Source organism: Geotrypetes seraphini, chromosome 12 (genome assembly GCF_902459505.1).
Source record: "Geotrypetes seraphini chromosome 12, aGeoSer1.1, whole genome shotgun sequence".
Classification (NCBI taxonomy): Eukaryota; Metazoa; Chordata; class Amphibia; order Gymnophiona; family Dermophiidae; genus Geotrypetes; species Geotrypetes seraphini.
The window spans coordinates 3,240,449-3,263,399 of NC_047095.1; the positions used below are offsets into that span (position 1 = coordinate 3,240,449).

Here is a 22,951-nt window from a genome sequence, read left to right on the forward strand (position 1 = left end):
GACATTAACTATTTTTTTTCTGAGACCCTCCAAGTACCTGCAAATCCAAAATGTGGCCCTACAAAGGGTTTGAGTTTGAGACCACTCGTCTAGCATGTGCCATGAGAAGATGGCGACAGGAGAAACCGGCGTGATAAGCATGGAAATCTGAAGTCCAGGCCCCCTCACAAATAGAGAAAGAGAGTCCTGGCCGCAGGAAGATGCGAAGTGTCATTATGCCCATAGAGACAGCCTGAACTTGGAAACTGTTAGTACTCCCTTTAGGCATATATATCCTATGCCACTACTAGACACACGGAGCGCAGCACAGAGGCCCAAATAAGAAGGATAGTTACCAACAGACAAAGGCTCAATCTGCAGGGACCCCAAGAGAGACAATGAGATACCTGTGTGAAATACAGGGCACTATCTTACTGCTGATCTCACTGTGCCGTGAGTTGCCGTATGTCAACCCAGTCCAGAGACAAACCGAGACTGGGTGACCTAGCACAGGTCAGAGTCTGTCTAGTAATCCCCTTGAGTGCTAACCCCAGAGTCCAATTAAACTAGCAGCTTCCTTCAAGAGGAACACAGACAGAAACACAGACAGACATATAAATCTGCCCAAGCTTGTCCCAAAGCTGGTGAAATACGTACAACTTGTCTAAACCGGAAAGGAGAGAAGCTGCGGCACACCCTGACCAAAGTCAGCTGTAAATAAACTACCAGAACGCTGCAGCTCTCCCGCCATCGTCGGAGAACCAAGCGCATGCCTGATTCTCGCTGACACGTGGCCGTCACATCAACGCTCCTAGAAATATAGTCGGATTCAAGCCCCGCAAAATTTACCCTGCCGCAGCCTGCATAGAAAGAAAGACTCGGGGAATAACCAGAAGAACGGTGCGGTGCTTCCCACAGCGCCGGAAAAAACATGTCCCATCTCATGCGCGATGCTATAAACCGGCACCTGCACAATCAACTGCACATGGCCGAAAGAGAGCCTCAGAATAAACAGGACCACTACTGCTGCACTGAAACCCAACGAGGAGAACAAGTGCGAGCATGAAATCGCACCGCTACTGCCACGCTGTAACCAACAAGGAAACCAAGCTTGTGCATGCAAAGGGCAGGAAAGTCCCGGCTCCCTCAACAGATTTCTAGTCATAAAACTTAGCTCAATAAAATATCCATTCCTTAAACATATGTTGACCGAACCCACAGTACTAAGACTCCCAAACAGAACCTGAAGTTCAAACAGTAAAAACCACATACATACTCACAAGCTTGTTGTTAGGGCCGTTTGAAGCCAGTTAGAGCTGGTTCTGCAGCACTAACAGAGCAGAATGCAGCAACTGTGGTCTCCTTTTTTTTTTTTTTTCTTTTAACAGAGAAGGGAAAGAAGAAAAAATCGAGACCCAGTCAGACCCTCTAGCAATGGAGGGAGGGTGAAGCAGGGACCTGGGGGGAGCCAGGTGTAACCCCTAAAGCCGGCACCGTTCAGCCGGACACCTCTGTCTCACTGAAGAGAAAATCTCAATATGAGAAATAGTATTTGCCAGCTCACTGAAGAGAAACATCCCAGGTGAAACAGAATGGCAGTCTCACTGAAGAGAAACCTCAACAGGAGAAAATAATTTTCCAGTCACAGCCAGAATTCAGGAGCAAGTTGAATAGCGACCATTTCCTGCTGGGAGATAGAGAATACTGGAGATACAGGAGGAGTGACAGCCAATAGGACCACCTGTTAATCAGTTTCTCTATCTCAGCCTGCTGGTAATGTGTGCTATCCCATTGGTCTCTGGATTCATCTGCTTCTGTTGCTAAGGAAAGAAGCCCTTAGTCTTAGTAGAAGCATAGGGATACAACCTCTCCAACCCCACGCCTGCTCTGTGGTATAAACAAAATGAATAAAAAAAAAAAGACTTCATCTCTCTTTTAGGTCCTAGTTCACACTTGCTGTCTTAACACCAGCTCTGACAGGATATACATTTCAAATCTGATTTTGTAATCACAAAATAAAAAATAAAATTATTTTTTCTACCTTTTATTGTCTGGTCATTTTGCTTTTCCATCATCTTGGTCCCAGTTTCTCGTTCCGCTTTTTGTTTATCTTCTACTAATTTACTTTCCAGTGTCTGCTGTCCAATTTCTCCTCTTCTCTTTTGTTCCATTCCCTCCTTATGCCTGTCTCCAGCATATTGATTTTTCTCATTTAGCTTTCTTTTTTGCCTCTGTCTACTCAAATCTTGCCCTCTTTATCATCCTTCTTTTTAAATTTGCGGTGAAAGAAATGATCAGAGACAAGAAGACTTTGTTTAAGGAATGGAAAAGGTCAAAAACGGACGAAAACTGGAAAAAGCACAAACAACATCATAGCAGGTGCCATAAGGCGGTAAGAGGGGCCAAAAGAGACTGAGGAAAAATAGTCAAGGAGGCAAAACACTTCAAGCTGTTTTCGATACATTAAGGGGAAACGACCCGTGAAGGAAACGGTGGGGCCGTTGGATGACCATGGAATAAAGGGAGTACTAAAGGAGGACAAAGCCATCGCCGACAAACTGAACACATTTTTTGCATCTGTATTTACCGAAGAGGATATACACAACATACCGGAAGCCGACAGGATATACACGGGAAACGAAGACGGGATACTGACTGGGTTGACGGTCAGTCTAGAAGAGGTACGCAGGCAAATTGATAGGCTTAAAAATGATAAATCCCCGGGTCCAGATGGCATCCATCAAAGGGTAATCAAGGAACTGAAGGTAAAATTATGTCTTACCTGTTAATTTTCTTTCCCTTAGACGCAGCAGATGAATCCAGAGACCAATGGGATAGCTCACATCTACCAGCAGGTGGAGATAGAGAAACTGATTAACAGGTGTATTTATTGGCTGGCACTCCTCCTGTCTCATCAGTATAGCTCCATGCCCAAGCACATTTGACCATCAATAGGTATAGCATGTAAAAAACTTCTTTCCCAGAATACATCGGAAACAGCACTGATATAGAATACAACCATTAACAACAACCAATCATTAAATGTCGCACACGGAGAAATCGACCACCAAATATCAGAAAGGGTGGGGCTCTGGATTCATCTGCTGCGTCTAAGGGAAAGAAAATTAACAGGTAAGACATAATTTTACCTTCCCTAGCAACAGCAGCAGATGAATCCAGAGACCAATGGGATGTAGCAAAGCAATCCTAAACCTGGGTGGGAAGCAAATACCTCCTCCGCAACAATCGAAGCACCAAAAAACCTATATTGTATGTGCTCGCACATCCATGCAGAAACGCGGAGAGACGACACTCTCGGAAGACTAGTAAGCCGCGAGACAAATATCCTCCAAGGAAATCACCTCTGGGCCGAGCCCAAGAAGCAGCCATTGTTCCAGCGGAATGTTCATGAAGTTCCAACGCCACCCGCTCCCCTGCCAGCAGGCAAGCATAAAGAACGTCCCTCTGGCCCAATGAGCGAGGTAGGCATCGGACGCCGCCATACGCCTGAGGCGTCCCTTGAAGAATACAAAAAGGAGATATAAACAACTAATAGTTGTTAGACATCGAGCTCGCGGAGAACGCTACATACGTCTGAAAAAATGCAGTGAATAAAAGCACTGCTCCCACTATCTCCTCCCAGGACTAAAGAAGGTAGAGCGAGCATGACGTAAAAGAAAGGATGACACCTCCCTAGAAAGAAAAAGTGGTACCATCTGAACTGATACCCCATAAGATGGAAATAAGAAATAGGCATCCCCGTTGAACAAGGCCTGTAACATCGCAACTGCCGAGCTGAAGCCATGGCCACAAGGAATCCCATGGTGAACGGCCCAGCTCTTTAGAGTCCCAAAGGACTAGGCTAAAATGAAGCCATTGGTAAACGTAGAAGAAGAATGTGAAGATTGTACTCCAAACCGGGCTTTCTAAGAGGCGTATGAATATACCGCAATTTGTACAGGAACTGAACTACAGGAAACTGAGACGTCAGCGAAGGGCCATATACCTAGTTCCTATAACAAGCCAAGAATAACACAAAAAGCTGAAGGGAAGTGAACGCTAAGTCCCCAGCAAAACACTAGTGCCAAAAAGGAAATTTGGAGTGGTTCAAACTTGAAGAAGCGCCCAAGAACGGAAAACCCTCCAACCGGAAGCCGAAGATACCGGAGATGTCCATAGCCTCTGGATAAGAGAAGAAACAACCATCTTCACATAACCCGTACACGTCAGCCAAGAGTGACCAAAAAACTAGGTTGAAATACTAAAGTAGTACAAATATCCACGTGGATCGGATCCTAGGCGGGTAAGGCCGGAGAAGCCATGAAAATTCCGAGTCCAACTGTCTAAAGACTTATCAGAACCGCATAGGAAGGAAGGCGCCGTCAATCTAGGGATTCTACACATACTGTGCCCGAAAGGCAAGCTCGAGATGGCCAATCCAAGCCATCATCAGCCAGCGGAAAACACTGAAAATGAGAAGGCAGCAGCGAGAAAGGAGCTATGCAGGAATCCCTTCTAACTCCCACTCCCTGGGCCCGCCGAAGCAGCTAGGAAAAGTAGAATTGAGTGACAGGGCCATGAGGTCCAGGTCAAAGAGATCTCGTTTCCCTAAAAGGAGCTAGAATGCCTGAGCCACAAATCCCAATATTCAGGATGCAGAAGATTATACTAGTACTAACCTGCACACTGCCAAGAGTGTACACAGCGCTGTACACAGAAATATGCACGATATGGGCCAGGCTCAGTTTCCGCGGAGAGATATAGTCAACTCACACCCTTATCCTGATTCAAAAAAGAATCTGCCAACAGAGGACGAAGGAAAGATTCCACCCCATGAAGCAGAACAACTTCCCCTGCTAACTGAGTACAACACCTACTGCCCAAGCTGTAGAGAAAAATTTCCATCCGAATACTGGCTAAAAGGATTCTTAGCAGTATTCCAGGAGAATAATTAGAAGCTCCAGAAAGGTAGCCTGACCCTGCTCAAGAGTAGAAGAATGAACAAGTACGGAGTCACCTCCTGAAGACCAGACTCCAGGAGCTGAGGAAGGAAGCCTTCGAGTCTCCCCAAACAGACAGCCCGGAATGGGTAGAGGACAAGAGCAAGTCTAGCAAAGACCGAGGCAAGTCTCTAAGAACGACATCGCCCTGAGCCATCATATCTCCCAGAGCGAAGTAGGAGGAGCATCCTAAATAAATGGATCTCAGAGATACTGGGAACAACTGAAACTAAAGTAACAGCTTTAGTAGCAGAAGGGGGTAGCAAGCTGAAGTTCCCAGTGAGTTAGTAAAAAAGAACCCAGAAACTGACTAGAATCCCATACTCTTAGACCAGACAAGAGACGAATAAATCCACTCTGAGACCGAGACGTAACGTCGCCGTCTCCGGAAGGAAGCCCCTGGCCCTCCTATATGAACCAAAAATAACATCCCGAAGTACCTCGAAAGAGTACCTAAGAAAAAAAAGCGCTGCAAATTTGCAAAAGTACGAGCAAGGAATTGCGGAAAAGAAACCAACTTTTTCATGTCAGTCAAATGGCCTGACTGGAATTTGTTCTAACCAAGCAGGCAGTCAAGAAGAATCAGATGAGTCGCCCGGCCGCGCCAAAACGGTCCACCGCTTACTGCTTCTAAAACGCTTGTGAATCCAAGGGTAGGCGAACTGGCAAGTACCAGGACCTAAAGTGCCGGTCCAAGGGAAGCAGGCAAACCTAGAGCCGACTTCTAGTCCCTAGAGAAACTGTAGATCCTCTCCCAGGTTGCCAGCAGAAAAGTGTAACCCGAGAACTAATGCCGCAGAATGGGATCCAGCCTGCCCAATGCTCCCGTCTTGGCCACCCTACATTCAGTGGTACCCCAAGAACTACCAGAACCGTCTCGAGGACCAGTAACACTTCCAAGAAAAACACCAAACAGAGACACTCCATGAACAACTGAAAATCTGAGGAATATGCAAAGGTGCAAAACATCCTGGAAAAAGCATACACCACTCCCTGATCTGATAGCAAAGCGACGACTCCCTCATGTGAAAGCCTGACGAGGCCATGGGAGAAGACAAGATCCCCACCGAATGAAACACAAGATGACAGAAAACAGCAGTACGATCACTGCAGGAACTGGAAGAAGAATTCCAGGTGAGTAATACCATGTCTTTGGGAACCTTAGTCAGGACTTAACCCCTGACCCTAGGCAGATACATGCCGTGGTTTCAAGCGCTGAGCTATGTGGGAGACTGGCCTGACAACCGGATTAATTCCATGCTACGGGAGCGAAAAAGACGTATGGGCCATAAAGGAAAGACGAACGAGATGCAGTCAAAATATTGTATCTACTGGCCTTAGGAAAACCACAGCAAATGAACAGGAATCAGGCAAACACGTTGTGACTTGCCCATATGACAGGCCCTGACCCTGGGAGAGCCGAAAGAGGTGACAGAGGGTATGCGGTTCAAGGTGGCCCAGGGAAGACAGACGAAGGGTCTAGGAACACAGAAAAAAATAGTTACGCCCGAAGGAAATCGGAAATATCCCCTATGTCCCAAAGACTGCTACAAACGTCAGGAAGCAGTTCAATAGCGCCACCAGAGACCGTCAGTGCAGCCCCAAAGGTATCAAAAGTAAGAAAATCGCTGAACATACATAGTGTCACCCATGGGAGTCCTCGAGCAAGAGGCAGAGATTCCCAAAAGTGAAAAACCTGGAACTTCTCCTACGACTGACCCAATTAGGGTGAGACACGGCTTCTACCAACCCCGTACGGAGGGAAGCCGAAACTGGGGGGAGAAGAATAGCGCCAAACCGCATGCAAATGGGGCTGCAAAATTAAAAAAAATCCCATAAGAGATCACCGAAGCACAGCCATTCAATCAACTCGGGAGATTCCCCCACCCTGGGCTCCAATATGAACCCAGGATAAATTGTAAGCTTCTGCCGTCGCACTCGACCGGAAAGGCCGAGAAGCAACGGCTGAGCTAATAGAAGCCGGATATCAGAGAAAATACTGAACGCCGCGGCATCCTCCCCCCCCAGAACAGGAGCGCTATTCTTTTACTCAGAAAAGACTGCGGCTCTTAGCCGGAGACTCAAACACCGCCGTGGCAAGCGGCATACGCCACGTTGTGACGTGCTCCTCCAAGCCAGCGAAAACACCCATGCTGGTAACGCCGGCCTCATGGAACTGGGAGGAAACCACAGGGAGACCGAGAAGGTGCAGAGAGAAAGAAAACCGCCGAAACAGACCAGAAGAACGCCCCATCGCGTTTGCCAGCGTCGGAGCACTCTTGCGATCCAACAGCCCACGGAAGAGGCACGGGCTCTCTACGCTATATTACCCCGACCTCAGCCGCGGCCCCTGCCAAATGACGGGCCGCCTCAGCGTACCACGATGCAAATGCGAGGATACCCCCTCGCCCACACAGGAAACTTCCAAGCGTCTCCCGTGCGCGGGAAGGCAGCAGCTCCTCCAACCGAGCCCAAACTACAATGCGGGGGCTCAGTCCACTCACCTATGCCACAACAAGAAAATACGCTCACCAAAGTTTAGCGGCTGAGAAAAGAGCCAACAACCGGCTAACCACGCGACTGATCCCCGAAGCACCAAACACCACCAACAACCAACAAATATAACTTGCAATTGCAAAGTAACAAAAGGCATACTCACAACCCAGCTTACAAGGCTGTAAGACTCCGGTAGGAACAGGGTGAGTACTACTAAGAGTACCCAATCGTGGACAGTAACTGCAGTCTCTATTTTTTTTTTTTTTTAGGGAAAGAAGAAAACTAGAGACCCAGATAAACCCTCTATCAGAGGAAGGAGGGTGAGGCAGGGACAAGGGGGGGCCCAAGTGTAACCTCTAAAGCCGGCACCGCTCAGCCGGACACCCCTGTCTCACTGAAGAGAAAGAATCTCAACAGGAGAAATAGAATTTCCAGCCATCATCAGAATCCAGGAGCAACTGGAATAGCGACTTTCCCCTGCTGGGAGATAGAGCATACTGATGAGACAGGAGGAGTGCCAGCCAATAAATACACCTGTTAATCAGTTTCTCTATCTCCACCTGCTGGTAGATGTGAGCTATCCCATTGGTCTCTGGATTCATCTGTGCTGTTGCTAGGGAAAGGAGTTATAGCTGAACTGCTTCAACTAATAGCCAATCTGTCGATCAAATTGGGAAGGATTCTGGAAGACTGGAAAGTGGCGAATGTTACGCTGATCTTCAAGAAAGGTTCGAGGGGAGATCCCTTGGTATCGGGAAAGATGGTAGAGGCACTGATAAAGGACCGCATCATTGACCACCTTGACGGATACAATCTGATGAGAACCAGCCAGCACGGCTTCAGAAAAGGAAGATCTTGCTTGACGAACTTGCTGCACTTCTTCGAGGGAGTTAACAGGCAGATAGACAATGTAACCTGGTCGACATTGTATATCTGGATTTTCAGAAGGCGTTCGGACAAGGTCCTGCATGAACAACTACTTTGAAAAATTGCGAGCCATGGAACTGAGGGTGTAATACTCACATGGATTAAAAACTGGTTGGCAGTTAGGAAGCAGAGAGTAGGGGTAAATGGACAATACTTGGACTGGAAAAGCGTCACAAGTGGATTGCTGCAGGGTTCAGTGCTTGGATTCGTGCTCTTCAACATATTTATAAACAACCTGGAAATTGGTATGACGAGCGAGGTGATAAAATTTGCAGACGACATGAAGTTATTTAGAGTAGTGAAGACGCAGTAGGATTGTGAAGACCTGCAACGTGACATAAACACATTTGAGAAATGGGCTGCGACATGGCAAATGAGGTTTAACATGGATAAGTGTAAGGTGATGCATGTCGGTAACAAAAATCTTATACACGAATACAGGATGTCCGGTGCAGTACTTGGAGAGACCCCCCCCCAGGAAAAAGACTTGGGAATACTGGTCGACAAGTTGATGAAGCCGTCTGCTCAATGCACGGCAGTGGTGAAAAGGGCGAACAGGACGCTAGGAATGATTAAGAAGGGGATCACAAACAGATCGTAGAAGGCTATCATGCCGCTGTACCGGGCCATGGTACGACCCCACCTGGAATACTGCTTCCAGCAGTGGTCACCATACTTGAAGGACACAGAACTACTCGAAAGGGTCCAGAGAAGAGTGACTAAAATGGTTAAGGGGCTGGAGGAGTTGTCATACTGTAAGAGGTTAGAGCAGTGTTCTTCAACCTTTTTACACCCGTGGACCGGCAGAAAAAAAAGAATTATTTTGTGGACCGGCAAACTACTAGGACTAAAATTTAAAAACCCCGTTTCCGCCCCATCTCCGCGAGCTCGGTCCCCACAAATCATCTGATCCCATCCACACAAGCCTCAGTTATGATTTTATATTGAATGTATTTTATTAAAGTATAAAAAGAAACAATATTCTGTAGAATTGTCATTTTATAAATACAAATAATTCAGAGCAAGGATCAACAAAACCCCTGTCTCCCCTCCCCTTCACATATATCCCCTCTACTATCAAGAAGACTGAACAAGCCAAATTATTACAGAATGCTACACAGAAATATCATGCTAACAGAATACTGAAGTAACACATGACAGGAATAGTTTTAGAGGAGTGCAACTAGGGCAACTGCCCCCTGGTCAGAGAGTGCCCTAAGCCAGCTGGAAGCTAAAGAAGCACTGCCTGGGTTTTGCAGTCCCCAGTTATGTCTAACACCAGCTCTAGCAGGATATATATTTCAAATCTGATATATTCTAATCACAAAATAGAAATAAAATTATTTTTTTCTACCTTTTGTCGTCTCTGGTTTCTGCTTTCAATCTTTTTTTCACTCTCTTCCTTCCAGCGTATGCCCTCTCTGTCTCTTCAATCCAGCATCTGCCCCTTCCATCCACTGTCTGTCCTCTCCCCCTTCCATATGGTACCTGTCTTCTTTCTATGTCCCTCTCCCCTTTCCATCCAGCTTGTGCCCCCTCTCTCCTTTTTACATGATTCATTCCAGCTTCACTGCTTCACTGCTCTCTTCATCTTCCTACACCAGATCTATCATCGTTGTCCCTCTGCTTATTTTTCTGCTGACCCCTTCCTATCATCAATCTCTCTACTTTCTCATGCCTGTGTCTCCCCTTCTCCTCCTCTAATCTCTCTGCCAGCTGTTTCCTTCCTTTTTTCATTCTCCCTTCCCTCCTCCTCCTGTCCAGCAGTAACTCTCTTCCCTTCCTCCCCTCCCAGCAGCATCTCTCTGTCTGCCTCTCCAGTAGCATCTCTCTGTCTCCTTCTCCAGTAGCAGCTGTCCCTTTTTTTTCCTTGCCCAGCAGCTTCCCAGATTTCTTTCCCTCCTCCCCTCCTAGAAGCACCTCTCCTTCTTCTTCTCCCTCTCCAGTAGCAGCTGTCCCTTTTTTTTCCTTGCCCAGCAGCTTCCCAGATTCCTTTCCCTCCTCCCCTCCCAGCAGCATCTCTCTGTCTCCCTCTCCAGTAGCAGCTGTCCCTTTTTTTCCTTGCCCAGCAGCTTCCCAGGTTCCTTTCCCTCCTCCCCTCCCAGAAGCATCTCTCCTTCTCCCTCTCCAGTAGCAGCTGTCCCTTTTTTTTCCTGGCCCAGCAGCTTCCCAGATTCCTTTCCCTCCTCCCCTCCCAGAAGCATCTCTCTTTCTCCTTCTCCCTCTCCAGTAGCAGCTGTCCCTTTTATCCCCTGCCCAGCAGCTTCCCAGACTCTGATAGTGGTTTTCTCCCCTCCCAGCAGCTCTTCTTACTTCCCAGCGCAGCGATTCACGAAGGCAGCCTCGGGTCCTTTGTTGGGCCGCGCCGCCTCTGAGGAAAGAGGAAGTTGCATCATCAGAGGCAGCCGCGACTCAGCAAAAGCCCCGAGGCTGCCTTCGTGAATCGCTATGCTGGGAAGTAAAGGAGAGCTGCAGAGAGGGGAGAAAGCTACTGTCGGAGGCTCCCCAAGATCTCTCCGGCCCAGCGCACGCTTCCGATGCTGATCTTGCCGGTCCTGCGCGGACCGGCAGGAAGTTGAAATGAGTCAATCTTGCTGGCTCTGCGCGGACCGGCAAAAATTTCCTGCGGACCGTCACCGGTCCGCGGACCGGCGGTTGAAGAACTGTGGGTTAGAGAATAGAGAGCTGCACGGGAACGGGGATGACGGGAATCCCGTGGGACCCGCGGGTTCCCCCTTCGGGTCAAGGGAATCCCGTGGGGACGCCCCCTAGGGTCGCGGGGATCCCGAGGGGTTCAATTCAATTCGAGCCGCAAGGCTCATCTGATTTTCTTACCTGCCCTGCCGCGAGGCTCATCTTCCATTTCCTGCCTGCCCTGCCGCAGCACATATAGCCAATCGGAAGTCTTCCCCGATGTCAGCGCTAACATCGGAGGGAGGGCTTATGGAATACTTCCGGTCGGCTATGTGTGCTGAGGCAGGGCAGGCAGGAAATGGAAGACAAGCAGTGTTCTCAAGTTTTATTAGGATTTTATATACCGCCTATCAAGGTTATCTAAGCGGTTTTTACAATCAGGTACTCAAGCATTTTCCCTCTCTGTCCCGGAGGGCTCACAATCTATCTAATGTACCTGGGGCTATGGAGGATTAAGTGACTTGCCCAGAGTCACAAGGAGCAGCACGGGGTTTGAACCCACAACCCCAGGGTGCTGAGGCTATAGATCCAACCACTGTGCCACACACTCCTCCACACACTTCTCCCTAGCACCTGGTTGTCCCCCCCTCCGCCAGCTCAGCCAGTTTTCGCTGGTGCAAAGTGCTGAGGTACTCAAGTTCAGTGCTCGTTAAACTACATGCTAACATTTGAAAAATTCGATTAAATTTCAGATGCTTCTTTTAAAATAATAGAATGAATGAAGTGAGTTAAATGAATATATTTTTATTTAATATTTTATTTGAGAACAAGGTGGTCAGGTTTTAGTGTGGCACTGGATAACATTTAAAGCTTCCCCAAAACAGTCTGAGAAGGGATTCATATGCAGACAGAGCTCAGAAATAATTTTTAAAGATTAGTTGCACAATATAGGTTTAGGATTTTAGATTGGGACATTTTAAGGCTAAATCAGACAGCAGAAAAATATAAAAGATATTTTTTTTAAAGGAGGGAGGACCTTTGGGAGTATCCTCTGGCAAAAAGACAGAAGATAATGTTCCTATTTCTGTATTCAGACAAGTTTAAAAAACCAAATTCCAAAAAGAAAAGTTTTCAACCAGTTTTTCAGGCTACCCATACTGAATATGTATGAGATAAATTTGTTTTCATTACCTCCACTGAATGCAAATCTATCTCATGTATATTCATGGAGGGTGTCCTTAAACCATCCTGGCTAGGTGTGTTTGAAGACTTGAGTTGAGATGGAATCCCTGTAAAATTTTTAAATGAAAATCTCCAAAGCTAAATGAACAAAAACAAATTATTTACTTTCCCAAAATTCTGCTTTCTAATGTCTGCGTAGAAGGACAGTAAAAAGAGAGAGGGGGGCTCTAGAATTACTAAAGTGGCAGGAGAGTGATTCGCAAAGCGAGTTTTGAAGTGGCTTTTTGATAATTTTTTTTTAATTATATTAATTTGTGTAGATTGGTTGGGATGTATTATGATTTTTTTTGTAACCTGCTCTGAAATTGAATGTAGGGATATGGCAGGGTATAAAACCCTGACTGTAAATCCATAGAGACACTGGATCTGGACAGAGGGGGGGAGAGAGAAGAGAGAGACAGAAAAGGACCTTGAGGAGGGGCTGGAATGCAGACTTGAACCAAAAGGGAGGGGGAAGACAGAGCAGATGCTGGACTAGAGTGGGTAGAGAGGGGAAACACACTGAACTGAGGAGAGAGAGATGCCAGGCCCTGGGGAGAGGAAGGACAAAGAAAGTGAGATAGATAGAAAGACCTGGAACAAAGGTGGGAAGACTCAATATGATAGCTTTGGGAAATGTATATAGCAGATGTCTTTGTATTGTGTTCAAAAGAAAAGGAAATGTATTTCTGGTTTTATTTCTACAGTGTTGAAGTACTTGCTGACACTTGCTGTGACTGGTGGGGATCCCCCAAGCATCGCCAGCAGAGGACCTCCTCTAGAGATGGCCAGAACTCCCCTCCACCAAGCACAGCAGTCGCTGGCAACATCCATGAGCCACTGAGGTGCTAGCATCTGTAACTCAGGGACGCTGCTGCTGCCTACCAAGTTTGGCAAAAGGGACCCCCGGCCAACTTCAAAGGAAGTCCTCAGCTGACAGCTTGGTGGTTCTCATCAGCTGAGTATTTATTTATATTGTATATTTACATTAGAGGCTCTGGTAGAAACCCGTTTACAAAGTATGTATTCTTCCCAATTAATATTTCCAAATTAATAAAGTGTCTTTGCTTATTTGTAAATGGGTCTCTACCAGATCTTTTAATTCAGTAGCATAATTAAATTAAATAACTATTTCTGAAGTTTATAGGGACGGGCGGGGATTCCTCGCGGGGACGGAAGGATTCCTCGCGGGGACGGGTGGGATTTCTGCCCCAGCGCAACTCTCTATTAGAGAAACTGGGCCTCTTCTCCCTTGAAAAGAGGAGACAGAGGGGACATGATCGAAACATTCAAGATAATGAAGAGAATAGACTTGGTAGATAAAGACAGGTTGTTCACCCTATCCAAGGTAGGAAGAACGAGAGGGCACTCGGACGGGGAGAGGGACCTTGGGGTGGTAGTGTCTGAAGATCTAAAGGTGAAAAAAACAGTGTGACAAGGCAGTGGCTGCTGCCAGAAGGATGCTGGGCTGTATAAAGAGAGGAAGAAGGTGTTGATGCCCCTGTACAGGTCATTGGTAAGGCCCCACTTGGAGTATTGTGTTCAATTTTGGAGACCGTATATGGCGAAGGACGTAAGAAGACTTGAGGCGGTCCAGAGGAGGGCGACGAAAATGATAGGAGGCTTGCGCCAGAAGACGTATGAGGAGAGACTGGAAGCCCTGAATATGTATACCCTAGAGGAAAGGAGAGACAGGGGAGATATGATTCAGACATTCAAATACTTGAAGGGTATTAATGTAGAACAAAATCTTTTTCAGAGAAAAGAAAATGGTAAAACCAGAGGACATAATTTGAGGTTGAGGGGTGGTAGATTCAAAGGCAATGTTAGGAAATTCTACTTTACGGAGGGTGGTGGATGCCTGGAATGCGCTCCCGAGAGAGGTGGTGGAGAGTAAAACTGTGACTTAGTTCAAAGAAGCATGGGATGAACACAAAGGATCTAGAATCAGAAAATAAGATTAAATATTGAACTAAGGCCAGTACTGGGCAGACTTGCACGGTCTATGTCTGTATATGGCTGTTTGTTGGAGGATGAGCTGGGAAGGGCTTCAATGGCTGGGAGGGTGTAGATGGGCTGGAGTAAGTCTTAACAGAGATTTCGGCAGTTGGAACCCAAGCACAGTACAGAGTAAAACTTTGGATTCTTGCCCAGAAATAGCTAAGAAGAAAAAATTAAAAAATTTAAATTGAATCAGGTTGGGCAGACTGGATGGACCATTCGGGTCTTTATCTGCCGTCATCTACTATGTTACTATGTCACTCTCTAAAGTTAAAAGGGGATAGATTCCGTACAAATGTAAGGAAGTTCTTCTTCACCCAGAGTGTGGAGGAAAACTGGAACGCTCTTCCGGAGACTGTTATAGAGGAAAACACCCTCCAGGGATTGAAGACGAAGTTAGACAAGTTCCTGGTGAACCAGAACGTACGCAGGAAAGGCTAGACTCAGTTAGGGCACTGAGGTCTTTGACCTAAGGGCTGCTGCGGGAGCAGACGACTGGGCATGATGGACCACTGGTCTGACCCAGCAGTGGCAATTCTTATGTTCTTAATTCTCCATCTCCTCTCAGGCTCTAGCTCTCCTATTTCCCATCTCACTCCTTTCCCAGCCTCCTATTTCCTTCTATCTACTCCCCATTCCCACATCTCTCCTCCTCTCTCCCCTTAGTCCAACATTTTGCTCCCTCTCTTTTCTGTTCTTCTTCCCTCCTCCCTTGATACTGAATGAGATGGAAGGAAAAAAAAAAAAAAAAAGAGAGAGAGATGCTGCATCTCTCTCCCTTCCACTCCTAGGCCTAACATTTCTCCCTCCCTTCCATCCCCAGATCCAACTTCTATCCCTTTCTCTTCCCAACTGCCCCCATCCCATCTCTCCTCCCCCCCCCATCTGCCTCCCTCCCTCCTGGTCCACCATTCCTCCATTTTTCTTCCCAACAGTTCTCCCTTGAAGTATCTATTTCCCTCTCTTCACAGCCCACCATGTCTTCTCTCCTGCGCTGGTCCAATGTCGCTGTCAAAGTGAAAAATCATCCGGCCTCGGCAGTGATTCAGCAACGTTGTCCACAGCTCCCCTTCCTGCTTTCCATCTTCCATGGTCTGTCTCCAATGACGTGCAGCTTCCTGTTTCTGCTCAGGTAGACCACTGCAGGAAAGCAGGAATGGGAGCCACGGACAACCTTGCTGAATCGCTGCCGAGGCCGGCAGATGTTCCAGCGTGACGGTGACATTAGACCGACATGGGAGGGAAGACATGCTATGCTGTGAGAAGGGGAAATTCGGAAGCACTGCTGCGGGCCACATGAAACAGCCAGGCAGGATAGATTCAGCCCACGGGCCTTGTGTTTGACACATGTGGTTTAAACAGTTGTGCACAGTTGGGTCCTCGCCAAGCCCAGGGACCTCCACCAGATCCAGATCCGGCCCCCCCAAAAAAGATGAAGCCGCATCTCCTGCCATAAAAGACCCCACTTGGGAGAGTAAAGGCATGGAAAGAGAGTCATTTACAGCCCTGTTGTCCTCCAACTGAACTTTCCCAACTTGTACATGGCATTGCTGCTAGGGGACTGCGCTCTTGAGGGGAAGAAACCCCTGGCACTGGCAGGGCCATGATCAATGAGTGTTCCAGGGGACCTGGTTAATCAAGTAGGCTGCAAACATCATATTAATGAATTCAGGGGGGAATCCCTGACCAGGACGTCCAAACAGCCCCCATGGATTCTGCATAGTCTCTTTCTGGGGTTTTCCAGCTGCATCACGGCTGTGTTTCACTGGGAATGCACTTGCTCTGTTCTCTGGCTCAAAATTTAGACTTTTTTTCTCTGTTGCTTGGGCCAACTGGGAACAGAGGACCAAGGGACCAGGGGAGGCTAAGTCAGTAGTTCCCATCCTCTTCACATGCCGTGCGGTAAATGGAATACAGATGCTACTCGGACGGCCATCCACCATAAATCTGGTATGAATTCAAGTTATCCAGGCCTGAGGCGTCCATCCCACCTGTTCTGAAGCAAAGACAAGGTTGAGGCAGAGGCTTTTATTTTTAAATCAGAAAATCCAAGATGGCCCCCACAGCAGTGATTATAGCGCCAGAAACAGCTTGGGGAAGCCTCGCTGAAAAATACAAAGGAGAAATTAGGTTCTTACCTGCTAATTTACTTTCTTTTAGCTTCTCCAGACCAGTAGAGGTCAACTTTACGAATGGGTATATATCTAATCATGACCAGCAGGTGGAGACTGAAAACAAAACTTTGGGACAGTATATACTATCCTCCCTTCTCTATTTCCCTCAGTCTGCCGAATAGCCAAGCAGAACCAAGAACTGGAAAACAGGAAGAAAACAATACTCCGAACAGGAGTAACAAATAACATACCCAAATGCTGTTGGAAAATGCAGAGGAGAAATACCCGAAGGAAAATGTCCCCACAGCTCGCCAGCTAAGCCAGCCGAGCCACAGCCGCTGTTCTTTAATTCTCCCCGGCCCTAGAAAAATACTAGAACCCGCAGCAAAAAACAAAAACTGCCCGCGAAAACAGCCCCAACAACAACAACAACAACAACAGACAGGGTGGGGACCTCTACTGGTCTGGAGAAGCTAAAAGAAAGTAAATTAGCAGGTAAGAACCTAATTTCTCCTTCTTTAGCACTCTCCAGACCAGTAGAGGTTAACTTTACGAATGGGACGTACCAAAGCAGTCCCTCTCACGGGCGGGACCCCCGAAGGGCCGATACCAGAACACGCTCACCGAACACCGCGTCCCGACGCGCCTGAACATCTACCCGATAATGTCTAACAAAAGAATACAAGGAGGACCAAACCGCAGCCTTACAAATATCCACCGGAGGCACGAGCGACGACTCAGCCCAAGAAGCCGCCTGACCCCGAGTGGAATGAGCCTTGAGAAACTCCGGAACAGGCTGCTGTTTCAGAAGATAAGCGGAAGCAATCGTCTCCTTGATCCAGCGCGCAATAGTAGCCTTAGAAGCGCCAGCTCCCCGACGAGGACCAGCCAGGAGGACAAAGAGATGATCGGACTTCCGGAATTCCTGGGTCCGCTGCACATCAGAGCGAAGGACCCGACCGACATCCAACTTGCGCAGCTGCCGTTGCTCAGAAGAGCCCTCCCGACCACCCAAGACCGGGAGAACCACCGATTGATTGACATGAAAAGGAGAAACAACCTTCGGCAGAAAGGAAGGAACAGGCCGCAAGACGACCCGCTCCCTAGACAACTCCAAGAAGGGAGCCCTACAAGAGAAAGCCTGCAGCTCAGAAATACGCCTAGCAGAAGTAATGGCCACCAAAAAGACCGCCTTCAAAGTAAGGTCCTTCAAAGAACAGTCGTCCAAGGGCTCGAAAGGCGGGCGCACCAAAACAGAGAGAACCAGATTAAGATCCCAAGAGGGAACCGAGGGCCGTAGGGGAGGCCTAAGCAACTTGGCCGCCCGCAGAAACCGAATCACATCAGGAAGAGCCGATAAACGCTGACCTGACACCAACCCTCGAAAGGCCGACAGGGCCGCAAGATGAACCCGGAGAGAAGACCAAGCCAGGCCTCTATCCAGGCCATCCTGCAAGAACTCTAGAATGTTAGGCAGAGAAGCGCGAAAAGAGGTCACTCCCCGCGCCCGACACCATTCCTCAAAGAGACGCCAAACCCGCACATAAGCCCGAGAGGTAGAAAGCCTCCGGGACCCCAACAGTGTAGCGATCACCTTGTCTGAATATCCCTTCTTGCTAAGGCGACCCCTTTCAAGAGCCACGCCGTAAGACAGAAGAGAGACGGGTCGAACATGGGAATGGGACCCTGCATCAGAAGGTCGTCCGAGAGAGGCAGAGGAAGAGGAACCGCCACCAGGTGCCTCACCAGATCCGCATACCACGGACGTCGAGGCCAATCCGGAGCCACCAGCACCACCAAACCCGGATGGTGAACAATGCGAAGAAGCACTCTGCCCACCAGCGGCCAAGGAGGGAACACATACAACAGCCCCTCCGTTGGCCACGGCTGGACCAGAGCATCCAGACCCTCGGCCAGCCCTTCCCTGCGACGACTGAAGAAGCGGGGCACTTTGGCGTTGCCACTCGTGGCCATCAGGTCCATCAGGGGCTGCCCCCAATCTTGCACTATCAACCGAAACGCTCCGGCGCCGAGAAACCACTCTCCTGGATCCAGGAAGTGACGACTGAGGAAGTCTGCCTGAACATTTTCTACCCCGGCTATATGAGAAGCCGAGAGGTCCAGAAGATGGGACTCCGCCCAAACCATGAGCCGAGCCGCCTCCTGCGCCACAGGAGTGCTCTTGGTGCCCCCCTGACGATTGACATAAGCCACCGCCGTGGCATTGTCCGACAGGACTCTGACCGACTTGCCCAGCAAAAGGGAGTGGAAAGCTAACAGCGCCAGCCTGACCGCTCTGGTCTCCAACCCGTTGATCGACCAGGAGGCCTCCTCCGCGGACCAGGTGCCCCGAGCTGAGTGGCCCATAAACTGAGCCCCCCAACCGAGGAGACTCGCATCCGTAAGGAGCACCGTCCACTGCGGGAGATCCAGACCCACCCCCTGAACCAGGTGAGGGGTCCGGAGCCACCAGCGCAGACTGCAGCGCGCCAAGCCTCGCAGGGGAACCGGAACATCCAAATCTTGCCTCCGGGGAGACCACCTCCGGAGCAGAGCATACTGAAGAGGACGCATGTGGGCCCGCGCCCACCTCACCACGTCCAGGGACGCCGCCATTGACCCCAGGACTTGGAGGAAATCTCGCGCCCGAGGACCCCGGGACGCCAAAAGCAGGCGAATCTGAGATTGCAATTTGCTCACCCGGGCCTCTGGAAGGAAGACCTTCCCCAAGGAGATGTCGAACATAACCCCAAGGCACTCCAGACGCTGAGCCGGGACCAACCGACTCTTGGAAAGGTTGACCACCCAGCCCAGCGACCGGAGAAACTCCACCACCCGAGCCGTAACCCGGGAGCTCTCCTGCAACGACTTTGCCCGAATCAACCAGTCGTCCAGGTAGGGGTGAACCAGGATGCCCACCGACCGCAAAGCTGCCGCGACGACCACCATTACCGTGGTGAACGTCCGAGGAGCCGTGGCCAGACCAAAGGGAAGCGCACAGAACTGAAAGTGCCGCCCCAAGATCGCAAAGCGAAGGAAGTGCTGATGAGAGGCCCGAATTGGAACCTGCAAGTAGGCCTCCGTCAGATCGAGAGACGTAAGAAACTCCCCCGGCTGAACCGCCAGAATGACCGACCGCAGCGTTTCCATGCGGAAAGACGGAATCTTGAGAGCTCTGTTGACCCCTTTCAAATCCAGGATGGGCCGAAAGGTCCCCTCCTTTATGGCCACCACAAAGTAAATGGAGTACCTGCCGGTGCCCCACTCCGTAGGGGACACCGGCACCACTGCCTCGAGATCTAGCAAACGCTGCAGGGTCTGACGAAAAGCCTGCGTCTTCCATGGAGTCTGACATGGAGAAGCGAGGAAAAGGTCCGGCAGAGAGCGGGTAAACTCCAGAGCGTAACCGTCCCGCACCACCTCAAGGACCCACTGATCGGACGCGATCTCGGCCCATTTGGGGAAAAATTTGCGCAGCCGGGCCCCCACCGGAACCAAAGGGGGCGCCGGCACGGAGTCATTGCGCAGGACGGGAAGCGGGGGAACCGGCGGAGGGATTCCCTGCCCCCCGACGGGCCCCCCGAAAGGGCTGCATGCGCTGGAAGAACCGACCCCGGGAAAAACCCTGAGCCGGGAAAGAAGCAGCCCCACGCCCCGGGCGATACTTGCGAAATTCCCGCAAACGCCCCCGGGCAGCCCCACACCTAGACGCAGGGCGGGCACGGTCCTCAGGCAGACGGGGCACCTTCGAGTCCGTCAGAGTCTGAATCAACTCATCTAATTCCTCTCCAAACAAAAAGACCCCCTAAAGGGAACTTTAGTAAACTTAGCTTTGGACGCAGAATCCGCCGCCCAAGCGCGCAGCCACAAAATACGCCGCGCGGCCATGCCATAGACTTAGCCGAAATCCGCACCAAGTCATAAAGAGCATCTGAGAGGAACGAGGCAGCCATCGCAATCTTCGCTACCTCCTGATCCACTAGAGACCAGTCATCAGACTCCCGATCCAGGACACGCTCAGCCCACCGAAACACGGCGCGAGCGACTAGCTCCCCACAAACAGCCGCCTGGACCCCAAAGGCAGAGACATCAAAATCATACTTAAGAAGAGTCTCTAACGCACGCGCCTCCGAGACCCTAAGAGCAGAACCGTCCATAACAGGCACGGTATGCCGCTTAGGAAGTGCCGAGACCACCGCGTTCCCCATTGGCGAAATTAAGGTAGCCCTACCTCCTTCCGGGACGGGATACCCAAGAGCCAAGGCGCACACCAAACGAAACTGCGCCCATAGGCCACTGCGCCAACACAAAATCCCGCAAATCCTGACGCACAGGAAAAGAGCGGGAACCAGGACAGACCCCCTGAAGCAGAGGGGCCCCCATACGCGGGGTCTCCGGCGGCGCCACTGCAAAAATGCAGCACCAAGGAGACCTGCTACACAGGTCTAAAAGCTCATCCCTCTGAATAAAAAAGCGCACCACGGACGCATCTGCTCTGGAAGACGGGAAACCCGCCGCCCCGCTGCCAACAGGCGTCCCCTCTAGAGGATCCTGGAAGCCCGCCAAAGCAGCCAGGTCCTCAACCAGGCCAACACGCTCCTCCGCCCACCAATTCGCAATCCAAGCCCCCCCGCGGGCGCTTGGATGTGGGAGGAGGAAGAGGGGACGCCAAACGAAAAGAGGGAGGCAAAGCCATAGGGGGCGCGGAGGGAAACCCCCCCCCGAAACCCCCCAGGCGCACGTGGGACCCCCAAAAGTCCGCACAAAGAAAGAAAATAAATTGGGGGCAAAAAACCCCTGGGGGTCCCCAGGGACTCCCTGCCCCAGCAGGGGTCCATGCTGAAACCTGCCCCTGTGTTCGCCATACAGGGGGAAGGTCACCTGAGGTTGCAGACAAAATGGAGGGGCCAGACAAAGAAAATGGCGAAGTTCCCGCCAAAAATGCTCCCTCCATGGCCTGTAGCGGCTGAGAAGACTGAACAGTCTCAGCCGCTAAGACAGGCAAGTCGGCATCAGCTGTCAAAAAATCAGCTGAGAGGGAATCCTTCGGGGAATCCCTCCGTGGGCGGTTGTGGAAGACCGGGCTTTCCCACTGCTCCAAGCCGACTCGCGAGGCACCATCGGCGGGGAGCTCTGGGCGCCTGCAGCCGCTGCCGACGGAGCTCCACCACCTCACCGACCCAAACCGCCGAGTTCAGGCCGGCCGCGAGTGCCTCGCGGCTGGACTCATTTGTGTCCTACTCCCCCGGAGAAGGGCACAATTGCTCCATACGCGACCTAGCTATAAAAAAGTGCTGGTTACATGAAAAAATACAGTAAAATACAGTTTTCTTAAAGGGAAACAACCCTTCAGACCAGCACTACCTCAGGATTTTTTTTTTTTTTTTACAGAACAGACTCCACAGGCTCTCGAAGCAATATGCCTTGCTTGACTTAGGGGGCAAGGCTTACTGCTGAGGCTCCTCTAAAAAAATGTGGGGAGGTGGAGGAAGTGGGGGGAGGGATCCCGCTCGTGACCCGCCGGGTTTGACACCCCCGAGGTCGGACGGACCCCCAAACAGGGCCCGACCAAGCTCCGTCCGGCCAAAAACAGGGACAATAAACTCCTAAACAAATTCCAACAGCCCTACCAAGAGAGATGGGTACAGATCACTCAACACCTGCTGGAGACTGAAAGAAGACTGAGGGAAATAGAGAAGGGAGGATAGTATATACTGTCCCAAAGTTTTGTTTTCAGTCTCCACCTGCTGGTCATGATTAGATATATACCCATTCGTAAAGTTGACCTCTACTGGTCTGGAGAGTGCTAAAGAAATAGAGATTTTAGGATTTTAGAAGTAGGGGAACCTAACTCTAACGCCATAAGTGAAGACAATCCGATTTTAAAGATCTTCCTCCCCCACCAATTTGGCTTGCCAGGCTGTCAGCTTGTTACTCACTGCCATGCTGTGTGCTGGGAGCTGCAAGTGTGGAAGATGCAAACAGATTACAGGGAGAACCTCTGCCTCACCAAGCCTTAAATCCAGACTGCCTCTTGGGCCTGAGAGCTCAACCTCACAAGAACCCGCACCAGTAAAACAGGGGGGGGGGGGGGCAGGAGAGGAAAGTAGTCGGCCCCAATCCTGGATAAAAACCACCACGAAGCTGCACAGCCTGTGCTCAAGCCCACTGCAGATGAACCAAGGGTGAACTGTGCTCCCAAGAGAATAGTCCCTAAGCCCTTGAGCTGTCTGTGCAGACTGTCCAAATAGGTGTACTGCCAAGCAGTCTGCCCCTTAGAAGTGAACTCTCACCCTCAAGAGTCTGCACTATCTCACAGTCAGAGATATCTCACAAAGGGGATCCCCCTTACAGCACTGAAAAGTCTTAAGAACATAAGAATAGCCTTACTGGGTCAGACCAATGGTCCATCAAGCCCAGTAGCCCGTTGTCAGGGTGGCCAATCTAGGTCCCTAGTACCTGGCCAAATCCCAAGGAGTAGCAACATTCCATGCTACCGATCCAGGACAAGTAGTGGCTTCCCCCTTGCAAATGGTTAGCAAAAAAACTGAGTTAAAAGTGTAAAGAAACATGAGCAGA

General features: G+C 49.9%; 1 protein-coding gene across 1 annotated transcript in view; it reads right to left on the reverse strand.

Annotated features, from left to right (window-relative positions):
• The window catches only part of ASPM (assembly factor for spindle microtubules), a 222,198-nt gene that overhangs the window by 139,712 nt on the left and 59,535 nt on the right, over positions 1–22,951 (reverse strand). The window lies entirely within an intron of this gene.